Genomic DNA, 12,896 nt, shown 5'->3' on the forward strand with positions numbered 1-12,896 from the left:
GTCCAAGCCCTCTCCTCCCCTTGCATTATGAATTCCTACTCCTCCTTCAGCCCTCAACTCAAATTATCACCTCCTCCAGGAAGCCTTTCCCAATATCCTAGATTGGATTTGGTGCTCCTTTTGCTGGGTATCTCTAGCCACTTGCACATAACTTCATTTTAGCTACCTGTGCTGTAATTATTTATTTACATGTTGTGTCTCTCACTAAACTGCTGCTCCTTCAGGGCAAAAACTACATCTGATTACATCTTCATATTCCCTAGCAGGTGCCTGGCACACAATAAATACTTAAGAAATAAATAGCATAGCATTCTGCCACTCACTAAGAATACTCCTGCCTCAGGGCTTTTAGGTTTGCTCTTCCCTGTGCCTGGGATGTGCTTCCTCCAGATATTTCCTCTCATTGTGTCTCTGCTCAAATGTTACCACCTCAGAGAAGCCTTCCCTGGCCAAACTATCTAAAACAACATCCCCAATCACTCTCCCTTACCCTGCTTTAATGTTTTCTTTCACAGCACTTATCACTATCTGACATATTATATTTTTGTTTGTTTGTTGACCATCTCCCACTATAATGCAAACTCCAGAGCTCTGGGACTTTTTCTCATTCATTACTGTATCTAAAGCAATGCCTGGTATAGTAGGTACTCAATAAATGTTTATTGAATGAATAAATGGCATGGAGATAAGTGATAGGGGGATTTTGGAATGTAGTGATGGGGAGAAGAAATTGAAAATACTGTAAAATAGGGAAATGTATAAATGGAAGGTACAGGTCCCTAAGGCCAAACTTGGCCATATCAAGAATGAGAACGAAGACAGAAGCCAAACGCAGCAAGGGAGGGAGGGAGTAGGATGAGGGCCAGGTGGAACTCTGGAGCAGGGTCCTCAGGGAGCAGAGCTCTCCTGGGAAAGCCCCAGTTCAGGTAGAGGAAATGGGATGGGCAGGAGGCTGAGGAGTTTACTCAGATCTAAAGACGAAATCCACCCCGAGCCCAGGCCTCTTTTGGCCAGATGGTTCCGGAGGAGCCTCAGCATCTGTTCCTCTGTAAATTATCCAGTGCTCCCTCCTGCCTGTCTTCTCTGGTGACAGCCGGAACAATTGTCCAGGAATTCCATCTGCTCCCCTGTTCTTCTCCCCTCTACAGCTCATCAACATTTTAGAGTGGAGAGGTGTCCCATTTCCCTGGGCGGAGGGTTGGGAGCCCAGTTTGTCCCTTGGTGGAGCTGGCCTCAAGCACTCACTCCTCCAACAGCACAACAAATAAAACCTCAGCAAAGATCCCCAGGCCCTTGGAAGGAGGGGTCAGTCATCTTTATTTCTCATCCTGTCCACGTTTTTCAATCCCATTCAACTGTTTATTATTATTAATTTAATAAAATTATACTAAATGAATCAATTATATTGGTTCTTGCAGAACTTCATCAAATAAGGGTTCCCGGTCATTGTACGTTTCCACATGGTTCCCTTTAAATTGTCCATACACTACTTTCAAAATGTGACATTCATTGCGATATAAGACCACAAACTCAGATTTTTTTGAGATGACTTTTACTCTTTGCTAAAGGAATCTGACTGAAAGAAGAAAGAGAAAAGAAAGATCGTCTCTCTACTTTTCCCTAAACTGTTTTGGGATCCAGAGGAGGAGGGAGGCCCATGAACTGTCAGGTAAACAAACTTAGGGTATATAAATCTGAGAAACGATTTAAGTTTATATTTTGTAAACAGGGAAAGTGTCAGTAAACATAAATATACCTTTGAAAAGAAAGGGAGTCACAGTCCTCCAGAGTTTTTAACTTTTAGAATATGTAAGATAAAGTTCTTTTTACTATGAGGAGGCTGGCTGACCTCATCACTCCTTTCTCCATGGACGTACAAATGCACACATGCGTGTGTACCTATACATTCATTAGACCACAATTACATACTTGTTCGCTCTCACTGTAAAAGAACTATGAGGAAGGCGGTAAAGATTAAAGATCTCTTCTAGGCTTTCAGGGTTTTACGAAGTAGCTGCAATTTGTGGTAGAGTCAAGCTAACTACCTTTTGATGGTAGTTTTCATGACTGTACCTTCGTGTCCACAGGGCTACAGGGGCTGTAGGGCCCACCTGAGTAAGCATGGGCAAGTATTTCCCAGGTCACAATCCACGCAGGTCCGAGACAGTTCTTTCTCCTGATTTCACTCATGTAGATCCAGTCTCCCCATTGCAACGAATGTTTGTGTGGTGTCCACACTTAGCAGAAGAGAGCTTCGGAATGGAAGTGGGTCTTAGGATACATTCGCCCCTATGTTCATAGCAGCATTATTTACAATAGCCAAGACATGGAAACAACCTAAATGTCCATCAACAGATGAGTGGATAAAGAACCTATGGCATATATATATATACATATATATATATATATATATATATATATATTACTCAGCCATAAAAAGGAATGAAATAATGCCATTTGCAGCAACCTGGATGGACCTAGAGATTATCATACTAAGTGAAGTAAGTCAGAAAGAGAAAGACAAATACCCTATATCACTTATATATGAATCTAAAATATGACACAAAGGAACATATCTACGAAACAGAAACATACAAACATAGAGAACAGACTTGTGGTTGCCAAGGGGTAGGGGGGTTAGGGGAGGGAAAGATTGGGAATTTGGGATTGGCAGGTGCAAACTATTATATATAGGATGGATAAACAACAAGGTCATATTGTATAGCACAGGGAACTATATTCAATATCCTGTGATTAAGCATGATGGAAAAGAATATGAAGGAGAACATACATATATGTATAACTGAATCACTGTGCTGTGCAGCAGAAAGTAACACAACATTGTAAATCAACTCTACTTCAATAACAATTTTAAAAAGGAAGAAGAAGTGGGTCTTAGAATAAGACAGCAATTTTAGCTGCAGGTATTGGAGGAAACTGCTGGGAAAAGAGCTGAAACCATCCTGGGTTCAGACCCATAGTCCTTTGAACTGTTCATCATGTTAGCTTGAAGGGCCTTAAACCATATTCAGCCATTCTGGTTGCAACTGACATTATCTACTAATAGTTTGAAGCCGAAAGGCTACCTATCTTCTCATTTATGACCTGATTAGACAAGCTGAGCCCTATTTACCTGGTTGACAATGTTTTCAAAACCTCAAGAGGTGAAAACTCAGTCTGCTTCCCTAGATTTAAGTTGTACACATTTCCTAATTCTTCTGTCTATTAATAGAAGTCCATGACTGCCACACTGGTGGATAAGCTTTTATTATGTATAAATGTCTTTTTCCTAACTTGGGATGTTGAATTTGATGGGAGTCTAAGAAATGTAATTTTTTAAATTTATTTATTTTTAGTTATTTATATTTTTGGCTGCATTGGGTCTTCATTGCTGTGCACAGGCTTTCTCTAGCTGCGGCAAGCGGGGGCTACTCTTCGTTGCAGTGCGTGGGCTTCTCATTGCGGCAGCTTCTCTTGTTGCCGAGCACAGGCTCTAGGCGCCCGGGCTTCAGTAGTTGTGGCACGCGGGCTCAGTAGTTGTGGCTCACAGGCTCTAGAGCTCAGGCTCAGTAGTTGTGGCACATGGGCTTAGCTGCTCCTCGGCATGTGGGATCTTCCCGGACCAGGGCTCAAACCCGTGTCTCCTGCATTGGCAGGCGGATTCTTAACCACTGGGCCACCAGGGAAGTCCCAAAGAAATGTAATTTTAAAGACCATAAATAAATAAATAAATAGGGACTTCCCTGGTGGTCCAGTGGTTAAGACTCTGCACTCCCAATGCAGGGGGCCCAGGTAAGAGCCCACATGTTGCAACTAAGACCCAATGCAGCCAAATAAATAAAGATTTTTTAAAATAAATAAATCAAGACCTTGAATCTTTGCAGGATCTTGTATTCTTAAATATTCTTAAACCCACTTAACTCTTAACAGATACTTAATAAAGGCAGGAACTCAAATAAATATTTCTTCACTGATATATATGAAATAATGCTATGCACAGCAGCACTATTACAATAGCCAAAAGGTGGAAGCAACCCAACTGTAAAGCACAAATGGACTAACAAAATGTGGTATATACACACAATATAATATTTTTCAGCCGTAAAAAGGAAATTCTGACACATGCTACAGCATGGATGCACTTTGAAGGCACCATGCTATGTACATTAAGCCAGTCACAAATACTCCACGATTCCACTTATACGAGGTTCCTAGAGTAATCACATTCTTAGAGACAGAAAATAGAATGGTGGTTGCCAGGTGCTGCGGAATGGGGGATGGGGAGTTAGTATTTAATGGGTGTAGAGTTTCAGTTTGGGAAGATGAAAAATTCTGGAGCCGGATACTGGTGATCGTTGTACAATAATGTGAATGTTGGCAATCAATGTTAATGCCACTGAATTGTACACTTAAAGTTGGCTACAATAGAAAATATTATATATATTTTACCACAATAAAAATATTTCCAGTAAAAAAAAAACAACTTTAAAATATACATCCCGTATATCTTTATATGATACTGAGTCTTGTCTTCTGGCTTCTGGTGGGCTCCCTGAGGGCAGGGCTTGTCTCCCCACTCAGACTTTGGGCAGGTGCCTCCCTTCTCAGACTTCAATTTTGAGTCCTGGGGAAGCTCAGAAAGTGCAGAAGCACCAGCTTACCTCCCTCTTCTGGATGGCACTGGGGCCTGTTTGGCAGGTCCAACTTCACTCTGACCCAGTAGCATCTGGGTTGTTCTGCCATCCCCTGTCTCTTTGCCGAATCAAGAGGGCTTCCCTCCATCCCAGGTCTGTACCTGAAACTTGGCCTTGAATGTTCGTGCTGTCCCATAGACCAAGTAACTGTTCATACATGAAATGTTAAAAGAGGAGGCCCAGCTCCCGGAAGCTTCAGGTAAACCTCCTGGGATGGCTCCTTTAGCGGCTGCTGGAGAGGCTGGAGCAGGACCTGCCTGGGCTGTCTCCTCCACCACCCCCTCATGGGCACTGGTAGTGCTATGCTTTACACTCATAGTTCTGGATATGGGTGAACCTCTTGCCCTTTCAGACCTGTGCACAGGAATCTGCAAACTCTCATGATTCCAAATGGATGCATCCCCTCTCTTGACATTTGGACACTAACTGCGCGACTGCACACTTAGCACATCAGCGGGCAAAGTGTCCCCCTCTGCCACTTCTCAACTAACCCAAGGCCCACAGTCAGCATCTACCCTCATCCAGCTTCCTTCCTTTCCCTGAGCAGGTATCTCCAGATACCCCAAGTGTGGCATCCAGGGCCTGAGACTTGGCACGCCTCAGGGAGCCCCTAAGGCGCATAATAAGCCCTCTCCCCCCACAACACCCATAGTCAAACAAAGCCAAAAGGAGGGGCACAATAGTTGGTTTAGATTTCAGGCCTTGAGCAGCTGCCTCCAACTCCTGCTATGAGGGAGAGGTGGGGGTGGAGGACAGGAAACAACCAGAGGGGGAGGGCATTTGTGTCAGGGCCCTGTGCTGGCAGAAAGGCCCAGCGAAGGGTGGGATGACATGGGTACACCTGACTCCCTCCCTGCACCAATTCAGTGCCCACCTGCAGCCCCTACTTGTTGGACTGGTCAGAACTGGCTTGGAGGGGCAGTGGCAGGACAAAACAAGCAGGCAGATGATTGTCCCTTACCTGGTGAGGACAAGGGCCAGGCCTGCGTGCCCCTGGATCTCCGTGAGGTCCAGGCCCCACAGGTGCATCTGGTCCCCTGTTTACTTGGGGTGTGTGGGTAGTGAATGGGTGTGCCTGCCCTACTAGACTGTAAGCTGCTTGAGGTCAAGGCCCAGTACCTGTTTTCATTCGTATTAATTGTTGCACTCATTTGACTAATGCTTACTGAGCATCTGTGATCCCTTCCCAGTCCCTGACCATAAGTGAGGCTCTGATGGGGAGAAAGAGAAATATCTGTGGGTGGGTCAATGAATATGCAAATGAATGAGGAGCTCCTCTTGCTCCCTGTTCTCTTGTCTCTGCATCCTTATTTGGTGTTGGTAATACACAAAACTTTTGGTTTGAAAGGAGATTAGGGAGAGAGGAAGGGAACCTGGGAACCCGCCCCCAAGGTGATGGGTGGGAAGGCCAAAAAGATGAATCCACGTGGCTGGGGGCCCTGGAGGAAGGGTTGATTGGCAGGTACTCAGAAAGGAAATGCTCAGGGAAGTGGGAAATCCAAGGGGTTGGGAATCTGGGGTATTCTAGAGCAGTAGTTACTGGTAGGGTCTGGGATCAAAGCCAGAAATGAGTCTCAGATGTCTACTGGCACCCCTCCAAAAGAGGCCACTATTCAGGTAGGTTTAGGAGAATCCCAAAGTCATCAGTCTTCCAGCCCAACCTGTTCCCAAAGTCCTCCGAAGAGGAGCCACTAAGTTGTATTGTGAAGCAGAAATTAAAGACAAGAATTGATTAGCACCAGACAGCCCATACCAGTCACTTTTCCCAAGGATAAGAGCAGGGTCTTTGATGGACTTCCCTGGTGGTCCAGTGGTTAGGACTCCTTGCTTCCACTGCAGGGGGCGAGGGTGTGATCCCTGGTCAGGGAACTAAGATTCCACATGCAAGGCGCGGCCAAAAAAAAAAAAAAAAAGAGAGCAGGGTGTCTGAAACAGACTGCCTGGGTTGCTATCCTGCAGTTAACTAGCTGCAAAACATGGGCAAATGACTGAAGTGCTCTGTGCCTCAGTTTCCCCATCTGTAAAATAGGGTTAAGCATCGTACCTACCTCACAGAGTTGTAATGCTCAGATGAGTTCATGCACGTAAAGTGCTTAGAACAGTGCCTGGTACATAGGGTGTTCCTCTCTTTTATCAGCGAGGACCTTGAGGCTCAGAGAAGTTAGTTATCTCCTGAAGGTCAGTCAGCTGCGGATGATGGAGCCAGGATTTGAAGCAGCTTCTGGTACTCTTGCCTTGACATCACATGGCCTGAAGAGTAATAGGAGCAATCTCAGGCTGCTGAGCCAGGGAGGGAGGTGACAAGGATGGTGATGCGGAGTGTTTAACCTCAAGGCATGCTGCAGAACAGGTGCGTGGGAGGAAGAAGAAGTTCTGAAGCTGAGAGACCAGGTAGGAAATGCTTGTCTTGAGTCTGGTGTGGTGAGGAAGGTGGACAAGGACTGAGACAGTGAGACCGAATGGACCCAGGGTCCCAGGAGAAAGAGGACTGGACAACGTTTGGTGAGCAGCCTGAACAAGGGAATAGAGGAGAGAGAGGAGGTGAGGATGGCTTTAAGGTTTGAAGCCTCAGTTACCCAGAGAATAGAAAGTTCTCTGCCAGAAATAGGTTTGTTTCAGGGGATTCTTGGAAATCCAAGCAGTGAGACAAGCCCTCTTTCCTGGGTGACTGTTAAATAGGCGAGGGGTGTGTGTGTTAGAAAGTTTTGCAGAGGCCGAAGCCTGGACTTAGTGGTGTCCTTTACGTCAACGTGCTTCCACCCCTAGTAGTGGATTCTCAAAGATACTGGAACGGGGGACTTCCGTGGTGGCACAGTGCTTAAGACTCCACGCTCCCAGTGCAGGGGGCCTGGGTTCGATCCCCGGTCAGGGAACTAGATCCCACATGCATGTCACAACTAAAGAGCTGGTGAGCCGCAATTAAGAAGCCCACGAGCCGCAACTAAGGAGCCCCCCTGCCACAACTAAGGAGGCTGCCTGCCACAACTAAGACCCAGTGCTACCAAAAAAAAAAAAAAAAAGATAGTGGAACAGAAACAGATGCTGAGATAGAAGCCCCAGCACAGCCCAGAACAGCCCAGTTCAACTTCCCATTATTGCTCTCATCACTAACCCCTTCTCCTACTCCAGGGCAGGAAACTGACTTTACCAGGGACCACCCCCTCCCCAAAGCCTCAGCAACCACTCACCCCAGCCTCCACTCTCCCACCTCCTATACACATATCTTCGCTTGTACACACACTATCTCATCCTGCCCTCGCAGCAACCCCGTTAGAGAGGAAGGCTGGTACTATTCTCCCTATTTTACAAACGAGGAGACTGAGGCCCAAAAAGTTATGAGACTTTCTCAGAGGTCACACAGCCAATGCCAATCAGTGGCCAGATTCCAAATCCTGTTCATTTTACTTCACTACACCACACCTCCACTTCAAGACATCTCAAGCAGATTAGGGCCAGAGGCGCCCATCTCCTTTCCCCAGCAGATCCACAGACATTCCTTGATGTTGGAGGGCATTCGTTTTCTCTCTGGGAATAATGGTGTGGTGGGATAATGACTGGGTATTAAGGAGGCAGCAAAAAATGGACAATGAGGGATGTGGCATCATTACGGATAAGCACCAACCATTAGGGCTGAAACCATCTTTAGAGGCCACTGAGTTAATGCCCACTGTTTACAAGGGAAACTTAGGGCCAGAAAGAAGGGACTTGCCCACTGAATGCTTCTGACATTTTGTTACTTCCTTTGTTCCAGGTATCTATCACCGAATATAACAAATCACCTCAAAACTTAGTGGCTTAAGACAACAATCATTGTATTATCTCTCAGATTCCTGTGGGTGATTCAGGAAGCGCTCAGCTGGGCGGTTCTGACTTTGTCTCTCATGCAACTGTCAGTTGGAGCTGAAACAGCAGGAGCTGGAGCAGCTGGGCTCTCCGGGCCTCTCTGTTTAGCCATGTGTCTCAGGTCCTCTCCATGTGGCCTCTCCACTGGGGCTAGTTTGGGTTCCTCACAGCATGGTGACCTCAGGGCAATCGGACTGGTTACACAGCAACTCAGGTCTCCAAAGGCAAGTGTCCCAAGAGAATCAGGTCAAACCTGAATCATATTTTGTGATCTAACCTCAGAAGTCACATAGCATCACTTCCACCATAGCTACAAGCCTGTCTAAAGGCAAGGGGAGGGAACGTAGACCCTATCTCTCAAGGGGAGGAATGTCAAAGTCACATAAGAAGAGCATGTGGGGTGGGAGATCTTGTGGCAGCAGCTTTTGGAGACCACAATCTGCTATACCCTTGTACAATTGCCTAGATCGGTAGCTTGGCACAGGGCAAAGGCCAGCCTGGGTCAAAGCCCTGGCTTCATCACTCACTAGCTCTGTGACCTTGGGGGAGTCACCTAACCCCTTGTATCTCCTCCTTCCTCATCCACGAAACCAGAATAATAGTAACGCCTGTCAAAAAAAAAGTAGTAATGCCTGTCTTGCAGGGGTGGGGTAAGGATTAAATGGAAGGGCCTAGCCCACAGAAAATTCATCTTTTTTTCTTCTTCCAACTTATGAGAAAGCAGTGAACACACCATCAACCTAAATCTTGCACCCTGACCATGAAACAAACCCAAGTCTCAATAAAGACAGAAAAACAAATTCAGTGCTACACAGTACAAGATGTGATATGATAAATCAAGAGCTGGGTTACAGCAGTAAAGAAAAATAAAGTCCTTCCCCTCACGGAGTTTATAATCCAGTAGAGGCAGCAAGTCTATATATCAATATGCTAATACATACACATGTCGGGTGGAAAAAGTGTTCTGGGGAAAAATAAAGTAGGGTAATGGAAATATGCCAGGGGTGGGAATGGGGTTATTATGTAGGATAACCAGGGAGGGCCTCTTTACTAAAATGAAATTTGAACAGAAGACTGAATGAAATGGGGGGAGTGAACTGCAAAAATATCTGAGTAAGAGCATTTCAGGAAGAGGGAACAGCTAGTGCAAAGCTCCTGAGGCAGGGAACATGCTTGATGTGTTCGAGGATCAACACAGAGGCCAATTTAGCTGGAGCAGAGCAAGGCAGGGGGAATGTAGGGAACAAGGTCAGATGGGATCCACTGGAAGGTTTTGGGCAGAGATGTGACTTAATTATGACCTCTATCTCTTAAATAAACATTTTATTTTGAATAATTTTCCTTTTTAAAAAAATATTTATTTAGGCTCTGCCAGGTCTTAGTTGTGGCACACCGGATCTTCGTTGAGGCATGCGGGCTCTTTTAGTTGTGACATGCATGTGGGATCTAGTTCCCTGACCAGGGATCGAACCTGGGACTCCTGCATTGGGAGCGCCGAGTCTCACCCACTGGACCACCAGGGAAGTCCCCGAATAATTTTCAACTTACAGGAAGTTTGTAAAGATAGTAAAGACAGTTCCCATATACCATTCACCCAGTTTGCCCCAGTGTTAACATTATACATTACCGTGGTACATTTGTCAGAACTATGAAGCCAGTATTGGTACCTTGTGTAAACTAAACTCCAGACTTTACGCAGACTTCACCAGTTTTTCCGCTAATGTTTTTTTTTTTTCTGTTTCAGGATTCAGTTTAGAATATCACATGGCATTTAGCTGCCTTCCACTTTATCAGGATCACCTCAGCTGCTTCATGATAATAGAAGATCCATTAGGAAGCTGTTGCAGTGGTCCAGGAAGGAGATAGTGGGGCTTGGACCCAAGTGTTAGAGGTCAGATTGTGGAAAGCGGACAAATTCTCGGTTGGAGGCAGAGTCGACAGGATTTGCAGGACATGGGATGTGAGAGAAAGAGGAGAGTTAAGTATGATGCCAAGGATTTTAGCCTAAAACACTTGGCCATTCACTGATACGGGTGAGACTGACATAGGAAGACTATTGGGGGCTGGAAATCAGGAGTTTGCATTTGAACATGCTAGGTCTCAGTTGCTTATTGGACAGTGGTTAAGTGGAGACGTCAAGCAGGCAGTTGGATACACGAGGCTGGATTTCAAGGATACATCTTAGCTGGAAATATAAACTTGGGAGTCATTAGCTTAGAGGTAGTATTTAAAGTCATTAGGCTGGATGAGATCACGAAGGGAGTGGGTGAAGGTAGAAAAGAGAAGAGGGGGATTTCCCTGGTGGCGCAGTGGTTAAGAGTCCATGCCCCCAGTGCAGGGGGCCCGGGTTTGATCCCTGGTCAGGGAACTAGATCCCACATGCATGCTGCAACTAAGCGTTCACATGCCACAACTAAGGAGCCGGCAAGCTGCAACTAAGGAGCCTGCCTGCCACAACTAAGACCCAGTGCAACCAAATAAGTAAATAAATGAAAAGAGAAGAGGTCTGAGGATTGAGCCCTGGGGCTGTGGAAGAAATTGGAAGGATGAGGAGGAAGCAAAGGAGACTGAGGAGGGGCGGCCATTGTGGTAGGTAGAGAGGCTCCTGAGATTGAGCCTAGAAGCCCAGGGAACCACTGTGTCCAGTGCAGCTTACAGAGCCATCAAGATGAAGACTGAGAAGCAACTGTTGGATTTGGTAATGGTGAGGACACTGGTGACCTTGACAAGAGTAAATCTCGTGGAGTGATGGGGCAAGAGTGGGTTCCACAGAAAATGAGAGGAGACGAGGCGAAGACAGCAGGTATAGACAAATGTTTCTGAAGAGTTTTCAGTAAAGAGAAGCAGAAAAATGTAGCTGGAAGAGAATACGGGATTGAGGGAAGTTATTTTAAGATGGGAGACAGGATGATGAAAATGGTCTCATAGAGAGCAAACTGATGATGCAGAGGGGATGTGGAGAACCGCTGGGGCCCCATAGTAACACAGGTGAGAAGGGATGGGAACTAGTGCCCAGGAGGAGGGAGGGCTTCACCTGTGTAAGAACACTGGCATCGCATCAATGGTAACAGATGCGAGTGTATGGAGACAGATGTAGGTAGGCGGAGGAAGCACGTGGAAATTCTCTTCAGACTGCTTCTATTTTCTTCATGAAGTTGGAAACAAGACCACCAGCAGAGGGAGGAGGAACAGGAGGGGCTGGAGGTTTGGAGGAGAGAGGAGGAAGTAAAAATAGCCGTCGAGGGGGCTGAGAGAGTGCACAGAACTGGGGAAAGGCAGGAGCATGGATGGTCAACACAAAGGGTGTTTGAGGGCATGAATTTAAGGGAGACCAGTCAGCCTAGATATGTGTTATTTCTGGCCACGTTCAGCTGCTTGGGTGCAGGCTGGAGAAGTCACCGCGGTGGGGTCTTCCCAGATGAATATGATGGGAGAGAAGGGCCGGGGAGTTGGTATATGCAAGGAGCTGATGATAATGATAGATCATTGAATCAAAGCTGGGTAAGGAGGGAAGGGTGGATGTGATGGGGGTCGGTGTTGCTGAAAAGGGGGTAGGATCAATGGATGAGAGACAGGGCTGTCTTATCCCTGGAGGCATAGTGCCGAAGGCCCACAATAGTTTTAGGGGCCCACAAAATATTTTAATTTTAATGTTTAAAATCAGAAGAAAAAAGTGAATATAATAAAAATGAATATATAATAATGGATCCAGCCTGGATTATATTCATCCTGATACCAAGGTAATCATAAAATATAACTTTTAATATTCTCTCATAGAGGGAGGGGCCCATGAAGGCGAAGTGTCTGGTGACCCTTATGAGTGATCCCAGTGGATCCAAGTTCAATATTTGTTGAATTCATTTATAATGGCAAAAAAGTAAACATACTTAAGTATCCAGAATTGTTTGAGTCCAGGTACGACGGGCTGAAAAGATAGGAGTTGGTAATAGGAAAGTGTGATACTTAAAACTGAGATTATGGACTGTGTGAAGCAATTGGTAGTAACAAGGTTTGGGTGGGAACATCCTTCTCATTGGTGGAGAAGAAACCAAGGCGATGGGAAGCTGGTTTTATTGGTTATCTACTGCCATATTAACAACATCCCAAAACATAGTGGCTTAAAACACTCACCATTTATCTGTTTACCGACGATTTATCTGCTCATCCACCGTTGATCTGGTAATATGGCTGCGCTCTGCTGAGCGGTTCTTCTCTTGGTCTTGCCAGGGCTCTCTCATGAGGCTGCAGTCAGCTGGAAGCTTGACTGGGGCTGGGTAACAGGACCTCATATGGGGTGGATGTTGCTCAGGGCATCTCAGCTCTCCTTCATGTGGCGTCTCATCTTCCAGCAGGCCAGAC

The sequence above is a fragment of the Tursiops truncatus genome, chromosome 10 (genome assembly GCF_011762595.2).
Source record: "Tursiops truncatus isolate mTurTru1 chromosome 10, mTurTru1.mat.Y, whole genome shotgun sequence".
Classification (NCBI taxonomy): domain Eukaryota; kingdom Metazoa; phylum Chordata; class Mammalia; order Artiodactyla; family Delphinidae; genus Tursiops; species Tursiops truncatus.